This window comes from Nerophis ophidion, linkage group LG25, assembly GCF_033978795.1.
Source record: "Nerophis ophidion isolate RoL-2023_Sa linkage group LG25, RoL_Noph_v1.0, whole genome shotgun sequence".
NCBI classification, from domain to species: Eukaryota; Metazoa; Chordata; class Actinopteri; order Syngnathiformes; family Syngnathidae; genus Nerophis; species Nerophis ophidion.
The window spans coordinates 9284635-9306988 of NC_084635.1; the positions used below are offsets into that span (position 1 = coordinate 9284635).

Consider the following 22354-nt stretch of genomic DNA (forward strand, 5'->3'; position numbering starts at 1 on the left):
TATATATATATATATATATATATATATATATATTCCATCCATTTCCTGCTCAAACTGGCTTTTTAAAATCCAGTCATCAAAGATCTCTCGACCATTTGGTTTTTTCTATAGATTTTTTGCTTTTGTGGATTTTGGCACGTATCTCAGTACCCGTGAACGAAATTCTAAGGGTTTCATCTGCCAACTGTCAATATTATGCAACGGAAAGGTGTGCAGTGATGCTTGAGTCAGAATCCTGAGACGTGTTGAACAGGCGAGTCAATCCGTATCATCCAACAGACCACAGCGTCTTAAAAAAAAAAAGAGACATTTTATTCAGGGTCTAACCTCGGTGGCTATGCAGATGACGAACGATCTCAGAGGGATTTGTTTCGTATCAAAACAACGTTGAATATTGGTAACTATGGTGTTTTTTCATCCAATTCTGAGCAGATGGTAATTCAGTGAAGAGTGTTAATGGTGCAGCTGGGTGAGAAATTAATGGATGATTGGTGGCCACAAATGCATGAAACAACAGTGCTTCGGTGTTATTTTTATTTGTCTGGCCTATTTAAGTATAAGGCTGGGAAGTGCATATAGGAGTAATGGTGTGGCACATAAAAGTGTACGCCGTGCTGTTCAAAAACAGTGTAAGAGAGCCACCTTGTGGAAATACCACAGGAACAACAATGTGATGGCGTTCAAAAAAAATACAAGCCAAATGTCCCTTCAGTTGCATGCACAGGAATAAAGAGAGTAACCCTCAAAATGTCGTTTTTAAGGCGCTCACATTGCACGTTTTGGTGCTCTACCACAGTGGTTCTTAAAGGGGGGGTTACTTGAAGGTATGCCAAGGGGTACGTGACATTTTTAAAAAAAAATAAGAGCAACAATTCAAAAATCCCTTCTAAATATATTCATTGAATAATACTTCAAGAAAATCAATCAATGTTTATTAATATAGCCCTAAATCACAAATGTCTCAAAGGACTGCACAAACCATTACAACTACGACATCCTCGGAAGAACCCACATAAGGGCAAGGAGAAGTCACACCCAGTGGGATGCCAGTGACAATGCTGACTATGAGAAACCTTGGAGAGGACCTCAGATGTGGGCAACCCCCCCCCCCCCCCCCCTCTAGGGGACCGAAAGCAATGGATGTCGAGCGGGTCTAACATGATACTGTGAAAGTTCAATCCATAGTGGCTCCAACACAGCCGCGAGAGTTCAGTTCAAAGCGGATCCAAGACAGCAGCGAGAGTCCCGTCCACAGGAAACCATCCCAAGCGGAGGCGGATCAGCAGCGTAGAGATGTCCCCAACCGATACACAGGTGAGCGGTCCATCCTGGGTTTCGACTCTGGACAGCCAGTACTTCATCCATGGTCATCGGACCGGACACCCTCCACAAGGGAGGGGAGGACAGAGGAGAAAAAGAAAAGAAGCGGCAGATCAACTGGTCTAAAAAGGAGGTCTATTTAAAGGCTAGGGTATAGAAATGAGTTTTAAGGTGAGACCTAAATGCTTCTACTGAGGTAGCATCTCGAACTGTTACCGGGTGGGCATTCCAGAGTACTGGAGCCCGAACGGAAAACGCTCTATAGCCTGCAGACTTTTTGTGGGCTCAGGGAATCACTAATAAGCCGGAGTCCTTTAAAAGCAGATTTCTTGCCGGGACATATGGTACAATACAATCGTCAAGACAGGATGGAGCTAGACCGTGTAGTATTTTATACGTAAGTAGTAAAACCTTAAAGTCACATCTTAAGTGCACAGGAAGCCAGTGCAGGTGCGCCAGTACAGGCGTAATGTGATCAAACTTTCTTGTTCTTGTCAAAAGTCTAGCAGCCGCATTTTGTACCAACTGTAATCTTTTAATGCTAGACATGGGGAGACCCGAAAATAATAGGTTACAGTAGTCGAGACGAGACGTAACAAACGCATGGATAATGATCTCAGCGTCTTTAGTGGACAAAATGGAGCGAATTTTAGCGCTATTACGGAGATGAAAGAAGGCCGTTTTAGTAACGCTTTTAATGTGTGGCTCAAGGGAGAGAGTCGGGTCGAAGATAACACCCAGATTCTTTACCGAGTCACCTTGTTTTATTATTAGGTTGTTAAATGTTAAAGTTGTATTATTAAATAGAGGTCGGTGTCTAGCAGGACCGATAATCAGCATTTCCATTTTTTTGGCGTTGAGTTGCAAAAAGTTAGCGGACATCCATTGTTTAATTTCATTAAGACACGCCTCCAAATGACTACAGTCCGGCGTGTTGGTCAGCTTTAGGGGCATGTAGAGTTGGGTGTCATCAGCATAACAGTGAAAAAAAATATGAATGTAAGTTTAAAAACTGAAAAGAAATGCTACAATGCAATATTCAGTGTTGACAGCTACATTTTTGTGGACACGTTCCATAAATATTGATGTTAAAGATTTCTTTTTTTGTGAAGAAATGTTTAGAATTAACCTCATGAATCCAGATGGATCTCTATTACAATCCGCAAAGAGGACACTTTAAGTTGATGATTACTTCTAAGTGTAGAAATCTTTATTTATAATTCATCATCATCATTTTCTTTTTATTCCTTACATGAAAATGCATACAAACAAGCCACCTACAGTTGACACTTTCCTTGTTTCTTATACATTTCCATGATCAGAAAGGAGCAGATTGAAGAATACTATTCTTATATTTATCTGCTTCCTTTTTAACACAAATCATTTTAGATGACTTTATAACTGTTTCCCTCCAGCAACACCCGAACTCCAACATACTTTTTCATTTTCCTTTAAGCATTTATACTCTAGCCTTTAAATATACCTCCTTTTTAGACCAGTTGATCTGCCGCTTCTTTTCTTTTTCTCCTCTGTCCCCCCCCCTCCATTGTGGAGGGGATCCGGTCCGATGACCATGGATGAAGTACTGGCTGTCCAGAGTCGGGACCGAGGATGGACCGCTCGCCTGTGTATCGGTTGGGGACATCTCTACGCTGCTGATCCGCCTCCGCTTGGGATGGTTTCCTGTGGACGGGACTCTCGCTGCTGTCTTGGATCCGCTTTGAACTGAACTCTCGAGGCTGTGTTGGAGCCACTATGGATTGAACTTTCACAGTATCATGTTAGACCCGCTCGACATCCATTGCTTTCGGTCCCCTACAGGGGGGGGTTGCCCACATTTGAAGTCCTCTCCAAGGTTTCTCATAGTCATCATTGTCACTGGTGTCCCACTGGGTGTGAGTTTTCCTTGCCCTTATGTGGGTTCTTCCGAGGATGTCGTAGTCGTAGTGGTTTGTACAGTCCTTTGAGACATTTGTGATTTAGGGCTATATAAATAAACATTGATTGATTTTCACAATGACACGTCCAATCTAAATACAAATTCAGTTTTTCTCTTTTTGTAACTCTTTTTAAAGTCAAAGATATTCTTACTTAATTGAATCACTTGTTTATTTTTCAACAAGTTTTTTGGTTATTCTTATATCTTTTTTCCAAATAGTTCAAGAAAGACCACTACAAATGAGCAATATTTTGCACTGTTATACAATTTAATAAATCAGAAACTGATGACATAGTGCTGTATTTTACTGCTTTATCTCTTTTTTGAACCAAAAATCCTTAGCTCTGATTAGGGGGTACTTGAATTAGAAACATGTTCACAGGGGGTACATCACTGAAAAAAGGTTGAGAACCACTCCTCTACCACACTGCAAAAAGTGTTCAAAAACGAGAAAAAAAATTAGGGGTATTTTTTTGTAGCTGAGATAGGCGCCAGCGCCCCCCGCGACCCCAAAAAAAAGGGAATACGCGGTAGTAAATTGAAGTATGGATGGATTTTATTTCAACTATGCAAAATTATCTGCTAATAGAACAAGAAAATTTGGCTTGTCAAGACTTTCCAAAACAAATAAAATTAGCTAACCTCAAAGAACCAAAAATACTTTTAAAATCATATATTCTCACCAATTAATAAAAATAAATAAATAAGTGCACTTTTCTTGGTAGACAAAAAAAAATGTTTTTGCTCAATCTGCGAACCCAAAAAGCGAATAAGCGGTAGAAAAATGGATGGATCGATGTATGTTGAAAAATATTCTTAAATTAAGTAAATGCTAGTACCATTATCTTTATCCATCCATCCATCCATTTTTCTACCCCTTGTCCCTTTTGGAGTCATGGGGGGCGCTGGAGCTTATCAGCTACAATCGGGCGGAAGGCGGTGTACACCCTGGACACGTCGCCACCTCATCGCAGGGCCAACACAGATAGACAGACAACATTCACACTCACATTCACACTCTAGGGACAATTTAGTGTTGCCAATCAACCTATCCCCAGGTGCATGTCTTTGGAAGTGGGAGGAAGCCGGAGTACCCGGAGGGAACCCACGCATTCACGGGGAGAACATGCAAACTCCACACAGAAAAATCCCGAGCCCGGGATTGAACCCACGACTACTCAGGACCTCCGTACTGTGAGGCAGACGCCCCGTGAAGCCCCATTATCTTTATTATATATTTTTTCCATGCTTGAAGTAAGAAATTATTACTTTAAAAAAGTAGTTTTATGCTTTGCAACAGTTGATATTCTAGTTTCAAGCATGTTTTACTCAAGTCATAAAATCTCAGCAACAAGCTGTAAAATCTAAGATAATTTAGGACCAAAACCCTTAAAACAAGTAAAACACTAACATAAAATCTGCTTAGTGAGAAGAATTATCATAGACAGAAAATAAGCAAATATCACCCTTATTTGAGATATGTAATCTTACTTAGATTTCAGTGCATTCACAGTTGTTTCTACACCACGCTGATATTGCCATATTTCCCCGGAAAGCTCTAGAAGAGCCAAAATAGACGCCAATGCTGACTACAGGAGGCCCATGTCAAAGAAAACCCAGCAGTGTTGACCTACTTGAGAGCATGACGTAGTAATCTTCTGAAGATGTGTTGTTTTCCCAGCATGTCTCCTCAACATATTGTGATCTAATAGTGATGACACATGCATGTTCACCAGTAAACTTGTTTTATTCAAATGTTGCAATTACTTTGACTGTAGTATAATTATAAATATGAATTGGGCTCATTCTTCTGCAAAACCCCAAAACCAGTGAAGTTGGCACATTATGTAAATGGTAAATAAAAACAGAATATATTGATTTGGTAATCCTTTTCAACCTATTTTCAAATGAATAGACTGCAAAGACAAGATAATTAACGTTCGAACTAGAACATTTCGTTATTTTTTGCAAATATTAGCTCATTCGGAATTTGATGCCTGCAACATGTTTCAAAAAAGCTGGCACACGTGGCAAAAAAGACTGAGAAAGTTGAGAAATGCTCATCAGACACTTATTTGAAAAATCCCACCGGTGAACAGGCTAATTGGGAACATGATTGAGTGTAAAAGCATCTTCCGTAAAATGCTCAGTCGTTCACAAACAAGGATGGGGTAAAGGTCATCACTTTGTGAACAAATGCGTGAGCAAATTGTGGAACAGTTTAAGAACAGCATTGCTCAACGAGCTATTGCAAAAAATTGAGGGATTTTACCATCTAAGGTCGGTAATATCATCAAAATATTCAGAGGATCTGGAGAAATCACTGCACCTAACATTGAATGCCTGTGACCTTGGATCCCTCAGGCGATACTGCATCAAAAACCGACATCATTGTGTGGGCGGGACAATGAGGCAGAGACAGAGGCAGAAAGCAGAGCAGCTTGTGAAGACTTCTGTTTCCGAACTTGTCGGGCGTACCGAACCGAAACGGTTGGATACAAATACACCCCTAATAATATATATATATATATACACATATATACATACATACATACATATATACATACATATATACATATACATACACATATACACATACATACATACATACATACATACATACATACATATATATATACATATATATATATACACATATATACATACATACATACATACATATATATATATATATACATACATACATACATACATACATATATACATACATACATATATACATACATATATATATATTAGGGGTGTAACGGTACACAAAAATTTTGGTTCGGTACGTACCGCTGTTTAGAGGTCACGGTTCGGTTCATTTTCGGTACAGTAAGAAATCAACAAAATATAAATGTTTTGGTTATTTATTTACCAAATTTGTAAACAATGGCTTTATCCTTTCAACATTGGGAACACTATAATAATTCTGCCCATGTTAATCCACATTAAACTGCCTCAAGTTGTTGCTTTGATTAAATAAAATGAAAAAAACCTTTCTTCTACATATAAAAAGTTTAACATTAAACTGTTTCCATTGAAACCGTTTAATATCAACTCATCATGCTTAATTTATTACAGCATTTGGGAAGCCTGTAGTTGACTTTTATTATGTAAATGTTGAATTTTTATCAACATGTGATAGCAGGGACCCTGCTATTCAAAACCAGGCTGCTACATTACTAATGATTCATGTAACTATAGCTGAAAAATAGTAAAATTGCAATAGGAGAGACTATTCATCCCTAAACACAATGGAGTTCAATGAAATAACAGACAGACAGGGCTTTGCTGCCCCTAAAACATACACACACAGAACAATGAGCTAATGTTACGCTAAAAGCTAATTAGCCTTCATCTCAAGCCTATACTGTGAGCGAGCTGAGCTGCAGTTTAAGTTTCTAGAAAGTCAACAGGCTCATATTGATGTTTGTAATAGTTGTGACTGGGAAGTGTTTAGTATAATTTGGATAGAGTCCGCTCCTCCCCTGCAAAACAAATATCTCTGCTCGACGCTAAAGCATTGACTACATCGTTCTGAAGTCTGAATACGCGCTGCTGATTGGCTTTGTATGTAACCAATCAGATGGTTGTGTGGGCGGGACAATGAGGCAGAGACAGAGGCAGAAAGCAGAGCAGCTTGTGAAGACTTCTGCTTCCGAACTTGTCGGGCGTACCGAACCGAAACGGTTGGATACAAATACAAGTACCGTTACACCCCTAATATAATATAATATAATATAATATACTATAATATATATGGGGTCAGGAATACTTCAGAAAATCATTTTCAGTAACTACAGTTTGTTGCTACATCTGTAAGTGCAAGTTAAAACTCTACAATGCAAAGCAAAAGCCATTGATAGAATACATCCATCCACCCATTTTCTACTACTTATTCCCTTTGGGGTCGCTGGTGCCTATCTCAGCTACAATCGGGCGGAAGGCGGCGTACACCCTGGACAAGTCACCACCTCATCGCAGTTATAAAATAGAATATAATTGTCACACCTGTAAGTTTATGTTTTGGTCAGGTTATGTTTAGTTTTTGGGACATTTAGGTTCTGTCTTGGCATTTCCTGGTTTGTTTTCGTCTCCATGCCAACTCCTTACTTTTCACCTGTCATGTCGCGTCTGTTCTCAGCCTCACCTGTTTTCACGAATCATCACAGCTACTTAAGTCATTCTTTTTCTTGTCTGCTTTCTGGGATCTTCTCACTCGCACACACGCTACCCATGCTGCACCTCCTTCACGCCCTCGTTTATCTGCTTCATGCCTTGCCACGCTGTTCATTTTGTCCAAGTAAGTCTTTGTTTATAGGTCATAGCCAATTGTTTCTGTGCAAAGTCCTTTAGTTTATGTCCATCATTTCATGCCATCGAGCAGGTGTTTTAGTTTCACGTTTGTACTGTGTAACCAAGTTTTGTACCTCCATTGTGAGCAATTTTTTGTTGTTTGTTGGTTTATTAAATAAATATCATGTACTCACGTCCACGCCTCGCTCGTGCTGATCCTCATCTGCATCGAAGAAACAATCCATGTCCAAGCCAAGTTGTGACAATAATAGAATAGAATGGACTTTTTTGTAATTATATTTTGCATATAAATAAACATTGATTAAACTTCCCACTGGGTTGTGAGTTTTTCCTTGCCCTTATGTGGGCACTGAACCTCGGATGTCGTTGTGATTTAGGGCTATATAAATAAACATTGATTGATTCATAACGAGATTAAGGACTCCAGCTTAAGGTGTGGTAGTGGGAACAAATATCCATCCATCCATTTTCTACCGCTTATTCCCTTTTGGGATCGCGGGGGGCGCTGGCGCCTATCTCAGCTACAATCGGGCAGAAGGCGGGGTACACCCTGGACAAGTCGCCACCTCATCGCAGGGCCAGTGGGAACAAAAATGGGGGTAAAAATAAATAAGAGGTATTAAAGGAAAAACTAACAATTTAAATAAACAGACTACTATCCAATAAAAAATGATAAACAATCCTGTTCAATATACAAAACACTATATAAATATAATATACTGTACAATATACAGAACAAGACACGAGTTTTGTAGTAATAAATAACAATTTATCAACAACACCCAGAAACGCAGCCAGCTTCGCTGGGCCCAAGCTCATCTAAGATGGACTGATGCAAAGTGGAAAAGTGCTCTGTGGTCTAACGAGTCCACATTTCCAATTGTTTTTGGAAACTGTGGACATTGTATCCTCCGGAACAAAGAGGAAAAAAATATCTGGATAGTCAAAGGCGCAAGGTTCAAAAGCCAGCATCTGTGATGGTATGGGGTGTATTAGTACCCAAGGCATGGGTAACTTACACATCTGTGAAGGCACCATTAATGCTGAAAAGGTCCATGCAGGTTTTGGAGCAACATATGTTGCCATCCAAGCAACGTTATCATGGACGCCCCTGCTTATTTTAGCAAGACAATGCCAAGCCACGTGTTACAACAGCATGGCTTCATAGTAAAAAGGCGCGGGTACTAGACTGGCCTGCCTGTAATCCAGACCTGCCTACCATTGAAAATTGATGGCGCTTTATGAAGCCTAAAATACCACAACGGAGACCCCGGACTGTTGAACAACTTAAGCTGTACATCAAGCAAGAATGGGAAATAATTCCACAAGAAAAGTTTCAAAAATTGGTCTCCTCAGTTCCCAAACATTTGCTGAGTGTTGTTAAAAGTAAAGGCCATGCAACACAGTGGTAAAAATGCCCTCGTGCCAACTTTTTTGCAATGTGTAGCTGCCATTAAATACTAAGTTAATGATTATTCGCAAAAAAATATATGAGGTTGTCAGTTTGAACATTAAATATCTTGTGTTTGCAGTCTATTCAATTGAATATAAGTTGAAAATGATTTGCAAATCATTGTATTCTGTTTTTATTTACACATTACACAATGTTTTGGGTTTTGTACATGCAAGCAAAACTTTTAATTTTTTTTCAGGTTCAAGGCCATGTAGCATTGATGGGTGGTTGTTCTACTGACTTATCGTGTGGGGTTTTTGTACCCACAAAAGGACCTGGGGCCTCATGTATTAAGAGTGTGTACACACAAAATCCCGGCATGTCATTTTTCACGTGGAAGTTGAAACTTATCGAGAGGGGCGGCATAGCTCGGTTGGTAGAGCGGCCGTGCCAGCAACTTGAGGGTTGCAGGTTTGATTCCCGCTTCCATCATCCTAGTCACTGCCGTTGTGTCCTTGGGCAAGACACTTTACCCACCTGCTCCCAGTGCCACCACCACTGGTTTAAATGTAACTTAGATATTGGGTTTCACTGTGTAAAGCCCTTTGAGTCACTAGAGAAAAGCGCTATATAAATTTTTAGTTGTGTTTTTTTGACAGTAAATTAAACGTGGAAAAGTGCGGTGGCTCACGTACGCACATTTCTACAGGATGCAGATACTTCAGCGAAACATAGAAGTGGATCGTTTGGGCTGCATATTCATATTTGTGACAACGTCTATTTTAAATTTAATTTATCCAGATGGTCAAAGACGGGCTGACTTTGTGTCACGTGGCTGCTGACACAAATATCTTTCCTGTGTCGCAATAATAAATGGAGTACTCAAACAAGAGTCAAAGTCCTTTGTGTCCTTTTTTTAAGTTCTGGCATGTTAAATTGGCAAAGGATTTCAAACCAAAAATTAACTACCGTGAATTCGGGTCTACAGGTCACTACTTTTTTCCTACACTTTGACCCCTGCGGCTTATAAAACGATGCGGCACATTTACGGATAGTACTTTTGCTGATGGCCATTTCATTAAACACAAGCAAAGAAACTTAAATTTGTGTAGTGTATTATATTTATATAGCACTTTTCTCTAGAGACTCAAAGCGCTTTACATACATTGTGTCAAATACCCATTAATATGTATTGTCACTTTTTACACAAACTATCTCAGGCGATAAATGAAGAATTATTTTGAGCGGGCACGCTATGGACAAATACTTACCGTTCAAAAGGGCGAAACAGGAAGTACATTTTCAACCCGCAGCACCTGCAGTGTGCAAACTCATCCAAAAGATGGCGCCATAGCACAAACAATAACATACCTTTCCAGTGTCAGTTGGTGCTTTATGAATACAAAACATTATAGCTGTTAGTAAGGAAAAGTCCATGAATTAGCCGCACCTTTTATAAGCCCCAGGGTTCAAAGCGTAGTAAAAAAGCAGTGACTTATAGTCCATAAAATACCGTTTATTTCCTACCAATATTGAAGGTGTGTAATGATCAGCATATATTCTGAATATTAATGATGACCGACTCGCTAAATAAATTTAAGAGACTCATGTCGTAGATCAGCTTTGTATGTGGTATCAAGTTTGCACACGTTTTACTACACGCAAACCTTAAGTCGATCAGGCCCAAAGTAAACAAAGGGTATTTATTTGTACACTGTACTCCATCCATTCATCCATTTTCTACCGCTACTGTAAATCCTCAAACAAAGGAACATTTACTTTTACTTTTTTTTGTTGCTGGAGACGTGATAGAATTTTGGGAGGAGCGGAGTGACGCGTGCCTGGCGACCTTTCCAGTCAAGGACATTGAAGATAGCTGCCTACTTGGAATCCTGATAACAGGACATCTGCTGATTGGAGTAAGCATTGCCCTGGTGTATCGACAAATTGGAAAATGCTGGCAGCCATTCAAAGTACCCTAAAGCTGCCACACATTATTAGAGCTTTTTTGGGTGATTTTTTTTGGACTAAATCGCAATCTTGACAACATCTTGGAGACGCCTTCTTCTCTGCATAGCGAAGTACAATACATTTCAGGGCCAGAAATAGACAGCATGAAAAGCTAAAATATGTTTTCAAACACAGACATTCTAATCTGGATGGTTTTCCCTGGCTAAAAGTGACCTGGCAAGGTCGTTGCTTGAAGGTTTCCCCCTTGAGAACTCCTTCCCTGTCTCTTATAGACAGGGAAGGAGTTTTTGTTGACTTCTGTTGGACTGAATGTGATGTGTCATCACGATAGCACCAAGGTCGCCAAACAGACACAAGATAACAAACTTAAACACACATAAGCGTCCACGGAAAAAACACAAACATTTCCACATCCCTAAAACAACTGATGACTCTCACCGGTGTGAGAAGATGTGTACAAAAGCTAACAGGGACTCAATAATGGGCTCAAATGCATTTGTATCAATTTATCATCCAGATTAATTTAGACCAGGGGTCACCAATGCGGTAGCCCGTAAGGACCAGATGAGTCGCCCGCTGGCCTGTTCTAAAAATAGCTCAAATAGCAGCACTTAACAGTGAGCTGCCTCTATTTTTTAAAATTGTATTTATTTACTAGCAAGCTGGTCTCGCTTTGCTCGACATTTTTTAATTCTAAGAGAGACAAAACTCAAATAGAATTTGAAAATCCAAGAAAATATTTTAATGACTTGATCTTCACTTGTTAAAATAAATTCATTTATTTTTTTACTTTGCGTCTTATAACTTTCAGAAAGACAATTTTAGAGAAAAAAATACAACCTTAAAAACGATTTTAGGATTTTTAAACACATATACCTTTTTACCTTTTAAATTCCTTCCTCATCTGTCCTGACAATTTAAATCAATGTTCAAGTTTTTTTTTTTATTTATTGTGAAGAATAATAAATACATTTTAATTTAATTCTTCATTTTAGCTTCTGTTTTTTCAGCAAAGAATATTTGTGAAATATTTCTTCAAACTTATTAAAATTCAAAAAAAATATTCTGTCAAATCTAGAAAATCTGTAAAATCAAATTGAAATCTTATTTGAAAGTCTTGAATTTCTTTTAAAATTTTTGTACTGGAAAATCTAGAAGAAATAATGATTTGTCTTTGTTAGAAATATAGCTTGGTCCAATTTGTTATATATTCTAACAAAGTGCAGATTGGATTTTAACCTATTTAAAACATGTCATCAAAATTCTAAAATTAATCTTAATCAGGAAAAATTACTAATGATGTTCCATAAATTCATTTTTTAATTTAAAAAAAAAAAAAAAAGATTCGAATTAGCTAGTACTTCTCTTAAATTTTTTTCGGTTGAATTTTGAATTTTAAAGAGTCAAAATTGAAGATAAACTATGTTTCAAAATTTAATTATCTTTTTTTTGGCGTTTTTTTCCTCTTTTAAACCGTTCAATTAAGTGTTTTTTTCATCATTTATCCTCTACAAAAAACCTTCCGTAAAAGGAAAAAAAATGTACAGAATGAGAGACAAATACCCATATTTATTTATCAAAGGTAAATTGAGAAAATTGGCTATTTCTGGCAATTTATTTAAGTGTGTATCAAACTGGTAGCCCTTCGCATTAATCAGTACCCAAGAAATAGCTCTTGGTTTCAAAAAGGTTGGTGACCCCTGATTTAGACTAATTGTGATTAATGCCAGTTCTTATCAGGTATGTTGGGTTTTCTTCCATCCATCCATCCATCTCAGCTACAATCGGGCGGAAGGCAGGGTACACCCTGGACAAGTCGCCACCTCATCGCAGGGCTGTTGGGTTTTCTTTTTCATCATTATTGCAGTTTTTGATGCCTATTCTCTTTCATCATTATTGCAGTTTTTGATGCCTATTCTCTTTCATCATTATTGCAGTTTTTGATGCCTATTCTCAAAATCCTTCGTAAAGCCTATTTCCGCTAAACAATATGAATACAGAGGAGGATTTTGCTCTGAGGGGAACGGCCAGTTCGCAAACAAGACCCCACCTGGGTAAAAAAAACTAACAACAATCTTCACTATTTCACATTTCCATGAAAAATAGTGGAATGGAATGGCCAGCTGACTGGCAACTGGATTAGCAAACGCTACAGAGTCGAAAGATTTGGATTCCCATTTTATTATACGTGTTTTTTTTTATAAATACAAAACCCAATACCAGTGAAGTTGGCACATTTTGTGTATATATATATACATATATATATGTATATATATATATATATATATAATAAATCATTGTACATACACTCACCTGGTGTCTGTTGCCGTCATCTCCCCTCCATTAAACCATAACAACTTCCCGGAATCTCTGTACCTTTTGATGATATCCCAGACCGGAGATGGTGAAATCCCTAAATTTCTTTGAGAAATGTTGTTCTTGAACAGTTTGACAGTTTGCCCACGCATTTGTTCACAAAGTGCTGACCTTCTCCCCTTCTTTGTTTGTGAATGACTGAGCATTTCACAGAAGCTGCTGTTATACCCAATCATGGCACCCACCTGTTCCCAATTAGCCTGCACACCTGTGGGATGTTCCAAATAAGTGTTTGATGAGCATTCCTCAGCTGTGCAAGCTTTTTTGAAACATGTTGCAGGCATCAAACTAGAAATGAGCTAATATTTGTTAAATATAACAATGTTTCTCAGTTTGAACATTAAGCATGTTGTCTTTGCAGTCTGTTCAATTGAATATAGGTGGAAAGGATTTGCAAATTATTGTATTCTGTTTTTATTTAACGTGCCAACTTCACTGGTTTTGGCTTCTGTATATATGTATGTTTTCTTTTTTTTTTTTTTTGGTTCATTGATTTTAGTGTGACAATGTAAAGGAGTTGAAGCGTACACACACCAGACAGTGTGGTAGAATTTTTTTATTCCCATTTTTATTCCAATTGTTCAAATTTTAGTCCAGTCATATTCATACATTTTTTTTATACATCCTACCTATTATTTCTGCATTTTTTTTTTTTTTTTTTTGGTGTTGTTAAAATGCTCGAGTGTTTTAGAGCAGGGAAAATTCTATATAGTGATGCCACTGTTAAAACAGTGTGATATGGCGCCATCTTGTGGAATTTTATAATGACAACAACAAAAACATTTATAGTCAATATTCCAGAATACTTGCTTTCCACCGATGGTGTAAGGTTTTTGTAAATCTAAATTATTTTAACCCACATATTATCTTATTATTCATACAGTACCAGTGATTGTGTCCTTGATATATATATATATATATAAAAAAAACATTAAAAATAAATAAATAAGTAAAACGTCTTTGAACGGCTCTTCCACTTTGTGTACCATTGGATTTACTCCCGCCATTAATGCCTCTCATGACCGAGATGTTGAAGTGTGATGATAATCTCTCATCATCAGCACTCTCTTTACCAACAAAAAAATGTGGTATTGATTTCTCCCAAAAATTATATAAATGTGGGGCGAGAAAAATGTTAACCTTTAAAATAATGTTTAAGATGGACAAACACCATAAGGAAGCCTTTGATGCTTACTTTTTGTATGTTAGCATGCTGACTTTATCCTGCTAGCGTTTTATGTTTACATTTCAGCTAAATTTGTTCGTTTGAATTATGAAAACACATTTTTTTGTTTAGCTTACAGCACCTGGTATTCTGTTCTGCGATGAGGTGGCGACTTGTCCAGGGTGTACCCTGCCTTCCGCCCGATTGTAGCTGAGATAGGCGCCAGAGCCTCCCGCGACCCCTAAAGGGAATAAGCGGTAGGAAATGGATGGATGGATGCATTTTTTTGTTACTTGGTCCCATCTTGGAAGTCTGCTAACTCCTCCTATGTCAGCGTGCTAATGTTTTATGCTACCATATTAGCAAATTTTCTATTTTTACACCTGAAAATCATGGAATTTGGTACTCGGAAGTTTGTTAACTTCTTGTATGTCATCATGCTCTCGTTTTATGCGAACATTTCAGAAATGTTGATAAGTGGCGCCATCTTAGAACTATGCAAACTTAGCCTATGTTAGCATGCTAACATTAGCATGCTAATGTTTTATGGTGTCATTTTTTCTATTTGCTGTTGCATTAATCTAAAAATCTTTGATTTTGTTACTTGGCGCTGTTTTAGAAGTGTGCTAACTTCATGTTAACTTTATGTAAGCATGCTAACTTTATAATTGAAATGTTTTATGTTTGAATTATAAATATGAATAATAATATATAATAATATCTTAGCTACAATCGGGCAGAAGGTGGGGTACACCCTGGACAAGTCGCCACCGATTGTAGTTGAGATAGGCACCAGTGCCTCCCGCGACCCCAAAAGGGAATAAGCGGTAGGAAATGGATGGATGGATGAATTTTTTAGTTACTTGGTCCCATGCGATGAGGTGGCGACTTGTCCAGGGTGTAGCCCGCCTTCCGCCCGATTGTAGCTGAGATAGGCGCCAGCGCCCCCCGCGACCCCGAAAGGGAATAAGCGGTAGAAAATGGATGGATGGATGGTCCCATCTTGGAAGTCTGCTAACTCCTCCGATGTCAGCATGCTAATGTTGTATGCTACCATATTAGCTAATTTTCTATGTTTACACCTGAAAATCATGGAATTTGGTACTCGGAAGTTTGTTAACTTCTTGTATGTCATCATGCTCTCGTTTTATGCGAACATTTAAGAAATGTTTGATAAGTGGTGGCATCTTAGAACTGTGCAAACTTAGTTATGTTAGCATGCTAACATTAGCATGCTGGTGTCATTTTTGCTATTTGCTGTTGCATTAATCTAAAAATCCTTGATTTTGTTACTTGGCGCTGTTTTAGAAGTGCGCTAACTTCATGTTAACTTTATGTAAGCATGCTAACTTTATAATTTAAATGTTTTATGTTTGAATTATAAATATGAATAATAATATATAATAATATCTTAGCTACAATCGGGCAGAAGGCGGGGTACACCCTGGACAAGTCGCCCCCGATTGTAGCTGAGATAGGCACCAGTACCTCCCGCGACCCCAAAAGGGAATAAGCGGTAGGAAATGGATGGATGGATGAATTTTTTTGTTACTTGGTCCCATCTTGGAAGTCTGCTAACTCCTCCTATGTCAGCATGCTAATATTTTATGCTACCATATTAGCTAATTTTCTATGTTTACACCTGAAAATCATGGAATTTGGTACTCGGAAGTTTGTTAACTTCTTGTATGTCATCATGCTCTCGTTTTATGCGAACATTTAAGAAATTTTTGATAAGTGGCGCCATCTTAGAACTCTGAAAACTTAGTTATGTTAGCATGCTAACATTAGCATGCTAATGTTTTATGGTATAATTTTTGCTATTTGCTGTTGCATTAATTTAAAAATCTTTGATTTTGTTACTTGGCGCTGTTTTAGAAGTGCGCTAACTTCATGTTAACTTTATGTAAGAATGCTAACTTTATCATTCAAATGTTTTGTGTTTGAATTATAAATATGAATAATAATAGATAATATATGATAATATCTCAGCTACAATCGGGCGGAAGGCAGCGTACACCCTGGACAAATCGCCAAGATAGGCAACAGCGCCACCCGCGACCCCATTACTTGTTGCCGTCATCATTAAACGAACAGGCTACTCATCAGTTACTCAATACTCGAGTAGTTTTTTCACAACATACTTGTTACTTTTACTCAACTAAATATTTGGGTGGCTACTCCTTACTTTTACTTGAGTAATAAATATTTTAAGTAACAGTACTCTCACTTGAGTACAATTCCTGGCTACTCTACCCACCTCTGCTGGCTTCTTTGTGGGGCGGCATAGCTCGGTTGGTAGAGTGGCCGTGCCAGCAACTTGAGGGTTCCGGGTTCAATCCCCGCCTCCCCTATCCTAGTCACTGCCGTTGTGTCCTTGGGCAAGACACTTTACCCACTTACTCCCAGTGCCACCCACTCTGGTTTAAATGTAACTTAGATGTTGGGTTTCACCATGTAAAAGCGCTTCGAGTCACTAGAGAAAAGTGCTATATAAATATAATTCACTTCACTGTTTGCTGGTTACGTAAGTTCTGCTTGTCTCCTAGCCCATGCTAAGTGTTTGCTTCCAGTGCGATCGACACATTTTTTCGTCGGCTTGTTTCCTGTTTTTTGTACCTCCTTTGATTTTTGAGGATTAAATCGTGTTCGTACTTGCAAGTCCTGTCCGGAGTGGTCCGTTTGCATCCCGGGGGAACAAATCGCCCAAGTAACAGCTTCTGTCAGCAGCTGCAACTATTATGCAGTATAAATTGAGTAAAACATAAATACCGTTTTATTTTTAAAAAAAATTCAAAGGCCTATTATGCAGTATAAATTGAGTAAAACATCAATACCGTTTTATTTTTTTTTAAATTTTAAAGGCCTATTATGCAGTATATATTGAGTAAAACATCAATACCGTTTTATTTTTTTAAATCTTTTAAAGGCCTATTATGCAGTATAAATTGAGTAAAACATCAAAAGCGTTTTATTTTTAAAAAATGTTTAAAGGCCTATTATTCAGTATAAATTGAGTAAAACATCAATAAAGTTTTATTTTTTATTTTTTTTAAAGGCCTACTGAAACCCACTACTACCGACCACGCAGTCTGATAGTTTATATATCAATGATGAAATATTAACATTGCAACACATGCCAATACGGCCGGTTTAATTAACTAAATTGCAATTTTAATTTTCGCACGGAAGTATCACGCTAAAACGATGATGCGTGCGCCTGACTTCACACATTGTAGAGGACATTTTGGTCCAGCACCGTTCACAGCTATAAGTCGTCTCTTTTCCTCGCATAATTCCACAGTATTATGGACATCTGTGTTGCTGAATCTTTTGCAATTTGTTCAATTAATAATGGAGACGTCAAAGAAGAAAGATGTAGGTGAGAAGCGGTGTATTGCGGCCGCTTTTAGCAACACAAACACAGACGGTATTTTCTTGTTTCCTTGCATAGTAGCATTAAACAGGCACTGAGTGAGCACAATATGTCCATCATGTCCTCATGTGTAATGTTTCAATTCTTTTCTATTTTTTGGGACTACAATGTGCAATAATGTTATATGTATGTGTGTATATATATTCATATGCATGCAGATATGCATTTGTGTGGATATATATACATAGAAACATCTCTCATCTCGTATCTTTTTTTTACTATTTATACTACCATATTGTATATGTACCTTAGGAGGATCTGTTCCAATTTTGTTGTTCTTTGAACCTGTTCATTGCAATAATGACAATAAAACTCTATTCTATTCTTAAATTCCCAAAAGATGACGGTGAAGCTTTACTATGGAACAGAGCGGTCAAGCGAACATGGTTCCCTACCACATGTCAACCGGCAGGTTTCGGTGAGAAAATGGTGGTAATAAGTCAGCTCTTACCGTAGACATGAGCGGAGAGCTTGCGTCGTTCCTCCTGCACCTGCCAAAGAGGCAGCTGCGGACTCTCTTTGCCTCCTCCCACCGGCCGCCCCCGACCGTCGGATGCTTCCAACGTGTCTGCCTTCGCCTCGTCGGGAAACGTGGCTTCCCTCGGAGACATTGGCGGGGACCACACCAGTGGCCACACCCCTCCGACCTTCAGGTTGTACAGGTACGACTAGACTATACTGGACTCTCGCGGCTGTGTTGGATCCATCATGGATTGAACTTTCACAGTATCATGTTAGACCCGCTCGACATCCATTGCTTTCGTCCTCTCCAAGGTTTCTCATAGTCATCATTGTCACCCACGTCCCACTGGGTGTGAGTTTTCCTTGCCCTTATGTGGGCCTACCGAGGATGTCGTAGTGGTTTGTGTTGTGTTTTGTGCAGCCTTTGAGACACTAGTGATTTAGGGCTATATAAGTAAACATTGATTGATTGATATAATCTCACTAAAACACTAGTAACACAATAAGCAGATAAGGTATTTTCCAGAATTATCCTAGTAAATTTGTCTAATAACATCTGAATCGCTGTGCCGTCTATTTTTTTATTCTATGGGTTGTACTTGTATAGCGCTTTTCTACCTTCAAGGTACTCAAAGCGCTTTGACACTACTTCCACATTTACCCATTCACACACACATTGACACTCTGATGGAGGGAGCTGCCATGCAAGGCACCAACCAGCACCCATCAGGGGCAAGGGTGAAGTGTCTTGCTCAGGACACAACGGACGTGACGAGGTCGGTACTAGGTGGGATTTGAACCAGGGACCCTCGGGTTGCGCACGGCCACTCTCCCACTGTGCCACGCCGTCCCAGTTCTAGTCCTTCACTCTCGCTCTCCTCATCCACAAATCTTTCATCTTTGCACAAATTAATGGGGAAATCGTCACTTTCTCGGTCCGAATCGCTCTCCTTGCTGGTGGCCATGATTGTAAACAACGTTGAGATGTGAGGAGCTCCACAACCCGTGACGTCACGCGCACATCGTCTGCTACTTCCGGTACAGGCAAGGCTTTTTTATCAGCGACCAAAAGTTGGGAACTTTATCCTCGATGTTCTCTACTAAATCCTTTCAGCAAAAATATGGCAATTTTGCAAAATGATCAAGTATGACACATAGAATGGACCTGCTATCCCCGTTTAAATAAGAAAATCTCATTTCAGTAGGCCTTTAAGTTGATGTTAAGGTTACATGGAACACTTAAAACATTGATAACAAATTTATGACATTAAAAAAAAAAAAAAGGCCTCCAACCCCTTGCAGCTTTTGCCGAAAATTCAGGCGTTTTAGGCACCGCTTTATGAATTACGCCTGGCAGTGTGCAGTTGAGAAGACAAAAAAAACAAAAAAAAAACCCTTATAAGCCTGACAAAGTGCTGACTGCTGTGTGATGCCCAGTGCGGTGGTGCAGCGGACAGGACTGCTGACTTGCTAATTTGGTGTCGACTGAGTTGAAACAAAGAGCGGTGCTAACATCCCCGTCACTCCAGCAGCTCTGCAGTGATGGAGTGCAGCGGATGAGCGGCATGACAGCTGCTCTGGGCACACTTTCCTCTCCCCGCATCAGCAAATGGGGCCGGGACCGCTCCAGAGCGCCGTGTTCGGGAGCCGCCGTGTTTTTTGGACCAGCTGCCTTACGCAGGTCCCTAAATAACCCCCCCTGCTCAAACGCAGACTTCTCACGTCCACGCCGTGACGGGCCTGTCAAGACGACCGGGGGTTTTTACGGCATTGTCCTCCGCGTCTTCTTAATAAGGAATTCGACTTTATCCCCCTGGGCGTGACAGCTCGCTGAAAAATGTGAGAAGGTTTTGCTTCCTGCTCTAACAAAAATAAAGGTGGAGGGGATGATATCAGCAGCCCCCTTTCGCTTGCTGGTCTAGTTACAGTATTTCACAGTATAATGTCGACATAAAAACAATGCTTTTAGAAGGAAATGGAATCCATCCATCCATTTTCTACCGCTTATTCCCTTTCGGGGTCGCGGGGGGCGCTGGCGCCTATCTCAGCTACAATCGGGCGGAAGGCGGGGTACACCCTGGACAAGTCGCCACTTCATCGCAGGGCCAACACGGATAGACGGACAACATTCACACTCACATTCACACACTAGGGCCAATTTAGTGTTGCCAATCAACCTATCCCCAGGTGCATGTCTTTGGAAGTGGGAGGAAACCGGAGTACCCGGAGGGAACCCACGCATTCACGGGGAGAACATGCAAACTCCACACAGAAAGATCCCGAACCTGGATTTGAATCCAGGACTGCAGGACCTTCATATTGTGAGGCAGACGCACTAATGTGGCCCCATTTCTAGGTGGATCTCGCGTAAGAGGAAGAGGGGGAGGCGGGGTTACATCATTTTGCAATGCGGTCTACTGAACATAATGGAAAGCCCCACTCTACGTGTGGTCAAAGTTGGAATTGCCACAGAAAAATATATTTCCACGTCTTTTACTCAGTGGCGAGTCATACCATCCATCCATCCATTTTCTACCACTTATTTCCTTTCGGGGTCGCGGGGGGCGCTGGCGCCTATCTCAGCTACAATCGGGCGGAAGGCGGGGTACACCCTGGACAAGTCACCACCTCATCGCAGGGCCAACACGGATAGACAGACAACATTCACACTCACATTCACACACTAGGGCCAATTTTAGTGTTGCCAATCAACCTATCCCCAGGTGCACGTCTTTGGAAGTGGGAGGGAACCCACGCATTCACGGGGAGAACATGCAAACTCCACACAGAAAGATCCCGAACCTGGATTTGAACCCAGGACTGCAGGACCTTCGTATTGTGAGGCAGACGCACTAACCCCTCTGCCACCGTGAAGCCCTGGAAATGGAGTCATGTGGCCCCATTTCTGGGTGGATCTCGCGTAAGAGGAAGAGGGGGGGAGGCGGGGTTATATCATTTTGCAATGCGGTCTACTGAACATAATGGAAAGCCCCACTCTACGTGTGGTCAAAGTTGGAATTGCCACGGAAAAAAACATTTCCACGTGTTTTACTCAGTGGCGAGTCGTACCAAAGACTATAAAATATTCGAACGTGATTAATCGCAGTTGTTTATAGGGAACTATGCACTTTTCATTTTAGCTAATTTTGTATGTTTACACCTAAAAATCCTGGATTTTGATAGGATGTATGCAAATGTATCTTATGTTAGCATGCTAATGTTTTATGGTATAACTCTTGCTATTTGCTTTTGTATGAATATAAAAATCTCTGATTTTGATACTTGCCGCCGTTTTAGAAGTGGGCTAACATCTTCATGCTAACTTTAATATGCCATTGTTTTATGGCAGCATTTCAGCTAATTTTGTTAGTTAGAACCAACAATTTTTTTTCTTGGCACTCAGCATCAAGGGTTGGAATTGGGGGTTAAATCACCCCAAAATTATTCCTGCTCACTGCTCCCCTCACCTCCCATGGGGTGATCCAGGGTGATGAATCATATGCAGAGAATCATTTCGCCACACCTAGTGTGTGTGTGACAAACATTGGTACTTTAACTTTAGTGGTGAGAGTGTCCGCCCTGAGATCGGTAGGTTGTGAGTTCAAACCCCGGTCGAGTCATACCTGCTAGCTTCCACGCTAGGCCTTTTATCTTCCAGCTCCCATGCTAGCCCTTTGTTTTTTCGCCTTCTGTGCTTTGAGCAAGTTTTTCTTTGTTAAGGTCTGATTTATTTTGAAATAATTTGTTCTTACCTACATGCTGTGTCCGAGGCTCATCTGCATTCCTGGCAGAAGGAATCCACATCACCATGCGACCGGGTCGTTACAGTTAAGTATTTAACTATGCAAGAAATCTGCGTTCAAAAGACTCCGGCTTATTAGTGATTCCTAGAGCCCAAAAAAAGTCTGCGGGCTATAGAGCGTTTTCCGTTCGGGCTCCAGTACTCTGGAATGCCCTCCCGGTAACAAT

The 22354-nt window shown here is 39.8% G+C and overlaps 1 protein-coding gene across 1 annotated transcript in view; it reads right to left on the minus strand.

Annotated features, from left to right (window-relative positions):
- LOC133542963 (leucine-rich repeat and immunoglobulin-like domain-containing nogo receptor-interacting protein 1-B) overlaps nucleotides 1-13442 on the minus strand; it is a 129889-nt gene extending 116447 nt beyond the window's left edge. The window contains exon 1 of the mRNA XM_061887263.1: nucleotides 13260-13442. The gene's annotated coding sequence lies outside the window, so the exon portion shown is untranslated. The remainder of the gene's footprint in view (nucleotides 1-13259) is intronic.
- Nucleotides 13443-22354: the final 8912 nt, after the last annotated feature.